This window comes from Choloepus didactylus, chromosome 3, assembly GCF_015220235.1.
Source record: "Choloepus didactylus isolate mChoDid1 chromosome 3, mChoDid1.pri, whole genome shotgun sequence".
Taxonomy (NCBI): Eukaryota; Metazoa; Chordata; class Mammalia; order Pilosa; family Megalonychidae; genus Choloepus; species Choloepus didactylus.
The window spans coordinates 152,682,307-152,688,391 of NC_051309.1; positions in this window are offsets into that span (position 1 = coordinate 152,682,307).

A 6,085-nucleotide genomic window follows, 5' to 3' on the forward strand; every position below is an offset into this window, starting at 1 on the left:
CAAGTGTGTATGAATGTGTTAGTGTGCACATGTCAGTGTGTATAAGAGCGAGTGTGTATGTTTTTTAGTGTGAGTGCATATGTGAGTATACAAGTGAGTTTAAATGTGTGAGGGTGTTTATGAATGTGCATAAATGTGCTTGAATTTGTATGAGTCTGTAAGTCAGTCTGTATGGGTGTATGTATGAGTGTGAATGTTGTGAGTAGATGAGTGAGTGTGTGTGCAAATGTGTATGAGTGCATGGGTGTGTGCATGAGTGTCTATGACTATTTGTAAGTGAGTGTGCATGAGTATATGAATGTGAGGGGGTGTGAGAGTGCTTATGAGTGTGTATTATGAGTGTGAGTCTTTATGAGTGTGTGAAGGAGTGTGTGGGATTATGTAAGTGGGAGCATGTGAGTGTATATGTATTTGAGTGAGTGTGAGAGTATATTGTGTGTGAGCATGTTTATGGGTGTGTATGAGTTTGTGAGTCTGCATGTGAGCATGTTCTTGAGTGTGTGACTCTGTGTGTGGGGTTGGGGGGGCACTGCACGTGCTGGGAGTTGCCAAGAGTGAGGATTTCTAATTCTTCCTACTTGTCTCTAGATTCTGCTTTACTTTATCCTCTGCTAAGCCTTATGTAAATTTAAGGCAACCCAAGTTGAGACCTTCTATTACTGTCAAAAGCCATGTTGAAGCAATTCAATTGCTCTGTTTCCATTCTTTTGGGAAATCTGTGTAGTCGTGGAAATTATAACAGGATCCTAGGATCATCTGTGGCTTTGTAATACGTTCTTCTAGTGAATAGGGCTGGTCTCTTTTGTGCCCACCATGAATGGAGGGCATGGGGGGAGTGGCAGACAGAATGGATAGGGTGACGTCTAGGGCCAGCCTGCCACAAGACAGGTTCGGAGCTCTTTGCTTCCTTCATGTTATTTTAATTTTATCTGCTCATCAGAGAATCCCTGTTTTATGGATTCAATTATGTCCCCCACAAAAGACACGATCAAGTCCTGTCTCCTGGTCCTGTGGGGGTGAACCCATTTGTAAATAAGACCTTTGAAGATGCTATTATTAATTAAAGTGTGGACTTATTTGCAAATAGGCTCTTAGGGGATCCTATTTAGATAAGGCCAAATTGCACTAGGATGGGCTTCAATCTACATGACTGGAGATCTTATTAACCAGAGGAAATTTGGACACAGTCAGTCAGTAGAAGCCAGAAGTCAAAAGACACCAGAGAATGAGGCAGATCACCATGGGACAGAGGCGGAGCAAGCCAAGGAACCTCAAGGATTGTGGCAAGCCAGCACCAGAATGCCACAGCCTGGGAGAAAGCACAACCTGTTGAGACCTTGATTTTGGACTCTAACCTCTGAAACATTAAGATAATAAATCCCTATTGCTTAAACCAACCCACTGTCATAGAAGCCCTTGCAGACTAAGACACCCTCTGGGTGAATATTATTTCCCTTTGAGAAAACACACCCAGGGAAGATTAGCAACTTGCACAACACGGTGCATTGAGATAGGACCAGATCACCAGCTCAAAGCATGTAATTTTTACTATACTACACTGGGAACTGTTCTTTATTTTCCTTACCTTCCTGTTCTTCTTTTGTCATCTATTCTCTTTGAGCCTTGATAGGAAATTTCTAGCGTTGGGTAAAAGGGAGTTTCTGCCCGAGGCTTGGTGGAATCTGTAAGCCTCTGCCCGGTGCCATATCTTTCCTGGGGCAAATGTCTTCTGTGTGGGGATAAAATGCCTTTGGCCCTCTTTAGGTGGATTTTCCACACTGAGCATCACAGAGCAAAATGCTCCGGTTTCTGAAAGAGCAGAATATATTCTGCAGGATCACTGCAATTGCCTACATTTTTGCAATGCATAGATAGAAGCATAATTTAAAATTTGGCTTATCTGGGTTTTATTTAAACCTTTGCTGTGCTCTTTTACTAGTTGGGACTTCAGCAAAATAGTGTAATAAAGTCTAGGCACATCAAGAGCCTTACATGGTCCAGTTTTCAATCAAGAGTGTTATGGCCCAGTAGCCTTGATTCTCGATGTTGATTGTATAACAATACAGCTTTTATCATGTGACTGAGTGATTGTGGGAACTTTGTAACTGACACTCCCTGGATCCAGTGTATGGACAAATGAGTAATAAAATAAAGCCAAAAATATATATAAATGATAGAGGGGGATAAGTGGTGTGGGATGTTGTGGTTATTCTTTTTTATTTTTATTATTGTTACTTTTTGGTAGTAATGAAGATTTTCTAAGATTGATTATAGTGATGAATGCACAACTGTGTGATGACACTGTGAGCCATTGATTGCATATTTTGCATGGATTATATGGTGTGTGAATATATCTCAATAAAATTGCATTTAAAAAAATTACTTCTACAAATCACCAATGTTTATATGTGAAACACTGAACATCTGCTACTGTTGGCTTTTTAATTAAATTGTCTGTCAAACAAACAAACCAGGAAACAAAAAAGAGTGCTATGGTCAATGATATCATGATCACCCTGATTATTTCTGGGCATCCTGGTAAGGGGCTCAGTTTCTTTCTGTCTCTGCCGTCCATCATGCTGGCAGCCTGGGCAGTGTCCAGTGGAAACAGGGAGGGCAAATTATGGTTTTTGGAGGCATTGGGATTGAACAGAGAGGGTAGAGCTAGGGAATAATTTTAGAGCATGTAATTGGTCTGACAGAGAATATTTCTATAGTTAAATATATTATTTCTTTCATCTGTTACCACAGTTAGAAATAGTTACATTCAAGTTTTACATTTCATGACAGTAGCTAGTTCACATGATTTTATTTTTTTCACTTTTTTATTGTGGTACATATATTCAGCCCCCAATTTCCCATTTAAACCACTTTCAAGTGTACAATTCAGTAATATTAATTACATTCACAATGTCTTTCTAACCAGCATATATTCCCGAAATGTTTTCATTACCCCAAGTAGAAACTTTGCACTTTTTAAGCATTAACTCCCCATTTCCCCTTTCCCATCCCTTACCCGTTGTAACCAGTAATCTTTCTGCCTCCATGAATTTGCTTATTCTAGGTACTTCATATAAGAGAAATCATACAATATTTGTCCTTTTGTGTCTGACTTATTTCACTCAACATAATGTCTTCAAGATTCGTCCATGTAGTGGTATGTATCAGAACTTCATTCTTTTTTACACTAAATATTAGGGCTGTTTTTATATCACAAATCTTGGCCTCTTTGCTTTGCCTTGCCTAGAGTATAATTTTGGTAACAAACCATAAATAAACAATATCCTATATAGATTTTTTTAAGTATATATAGGCAACATAAATATTTTTAAAATATTTTATGGCAGTTACCAACATTTGTCATCTTGGTTTTCTTCTCTTACAAAAATATAAGGACTGGAACATATACTAGAAGGATCTATGTGTAATATATTCAAGGAAAATGCTTTTTACCTTCCACAAATCCAGGGGAAATGTGCAGAGAAACTCTAATTTTTGTTGGTTTCTGTTAACGTTATCTCAGTGTTTCAACCATGGGATCATGGAAGTTTTATCAATGTAGAAGGTGGTAAACATTTCACTATCCAAAGCTCCATTGTTTTATACCTTCCTAGAGGCAGAAATAACCTGTGTGGACAATCAAAATCTGTTAAAGCCGATTATACATGTAAGCATGGGATTTCAAAGCTGGGAAAAATCAATCAGGAATTCCAGGATTTGTCAGGAAAGTGGGAAGAAGGCAATTCAGTAGGGAGACAAAGAAGGTAATTTTAGAGTTTTTTGCTTTATTGAAATTAGTTCACCAGTATTGATGAACCCACAAGTTTCTCCAAATAGGAGTCACAAACACCCAAAGGTTGTGGCCATCAGACAGGGGCCACAGGTCCCCGCTCACACCCTCCTTCTGTCGTTTCTTGTTCTCTTACAAAGTAAGCAGTTCTCTTATTTGAGCACTCCGCCTGCCCAAAGGCCCAGTCCGGATCTCTCTACTGTGTGGCCTGTCATTTGGAAGGTTATTTTAGTAGATGGGTGATGTGGGTTCAGGACAGCTGCTTTATAGTTGAGCATTTCTGCCATATCCTGAAGGCCAAAACCATTAAGTACAGTGCACGAGAAAGTTTCGGGTGCTTTCCTACTCTTCTAGGATCTGTCTTCTTACAAAATTGTAGCCTTCAATGATTTCAAGAACAAATGAGAACAGAGGGAACCTGAAAAGACAAACAGGGCACTGTGGACAGACTTGGTTTGCAGCTAGTAGTAAATAAATTTCAGCATTCCTGATCCCTCTGTGTGGCTCTTTGAATTCTCCTTTGACCTGGTTATAACATCTTATTGGTTCTCTCATTCATTAACGGGTTAAATAAAATCTTTGATGTGTTTTCATTTTGTATTTGTATGAGAGTCTTTTTTTACCTTTTAAAAATATTCTTTTAACATTAGGTATCTTTATATATAAGTACTTTTCTGGATATGCTGTTTTAAGCACCTTATAAATATTAACTTATTTGATCCTCGTAACAGCCCTATTCATTTAGGCTTCCCTTCAGCCTGTTGAATAAATGTTACTAAGTGAGGCTCAGAGCAGCTCTGAATCTTGCCCAAGCTTGTCATTATTAAGTATCAGGGCTGGGAGCCCAGTCGAGCCCACATGAGGTGAGGTACACTGAGGCACGCCGGCCTTCCTAGCAGATGAGGGCCTCCCTCTGAGTCTGGGGGTGAGAGGAGGAAGAGCCAACAGGAGGCACAGAGGAAAGAAACCCCAACTTTGTTTTTTTGGAAGCTGAATCTTTACATAACAAAAGGATTGTGCTGAGGTAGGGAGGGCAGCTGGGATGAATGGATTCTGCAAAAGAAGGTGAGACTGGGGCCCTGGGTGGAGCCTGCACTATCTGGGTGGTAGGAAATTGTTCTGACAATGGAGAACTTTTGGACTGGCACTGTGTTTCCTGCTAGAAATCCATCTTAAAATACCAGCCCACTTCTTTCCTCCAAGGCCCCTCTTCCTTCTCAGAACATGTGTCTAGTTTCTGTTTTTAAAAACATGGTCCCCATTGATCATGGGCAAGCCAAGGCGACAGTGGGAGGCAGCATGGTTGGGGGGATAGGGCGTGGCATTGGAATCAGCTGGGCCTGGGTTCAAATCCTGGGGCCGCTATTACTGGATGAATGAAATTAGAGGCAGCATAAATTAGCATTTAAATCACAGCGGGATAAGCTCAGAGATCAGTCAGCCTGTGCTACCTTCTCCTCACTTTTCCCACAGTGGAAGTGAGAAAGGTGTTGGTGTGGCCTTGTGTTGGGGGAGAGGTTGAGGGGAGAATAAAGGGATCTGGAGAGGGTGAGGGAAGAGAGGAGAGCCGGTTTGCCAATCCGCTGAGAAGATGGCTTAACTTCAGGTGCTGCCGCTGGAGGGTCAGCCCCACTGGGTGAGCCGTTGCCCTGCTGGTACTGTAACTGAGAAGTTAGGATTTAAGGACTGATTAGGATCACTGAACCATTATATAGATATTCCTTTTTACTTTCTGGTATATTAGAGTAGACAGAAGGAAATACCTGAAACTTGAACTGTAATCCAGCTGCCTTGATCTCTGATAATGATTGTATAGCCTCTATCCTGTGCCCTTGTGATTGTAAAAAACCTTGTGACTAACTTCCATTTGTTCCCATTTATCCAGTTTTTCGACTTCAAAGTCTTATGATCACTAAAGACAGCCCTTAATGTTTATTAGTGAAGGGTCTTGGGTCAGCCCAAAACTAACCCACTCCAAGTCCAAAGTTATCTTGAAAACCAAAGCTGGATCTAACCAATGGGCCCTCCTGACATGCTCAGTAGCTTAGACTTTAACCTAAAGTCACCTATACCTTATTATAACACTAAAAATCACACCCATCATTATATTAAGGCTGCCATTTTCTTACATACGTTCTGTGACTAAGCACGTAATCTATCTGCACATGGTTAATAATTAGATCACCTCTAATTACATAATCTGGGGCCACTGTACTCATTATACTAAAACCTGCCGGTCCTTTATGCTATAAAACTATCAGAATTACTGCAGCTTGGGGAGGCAGATTTTGGATG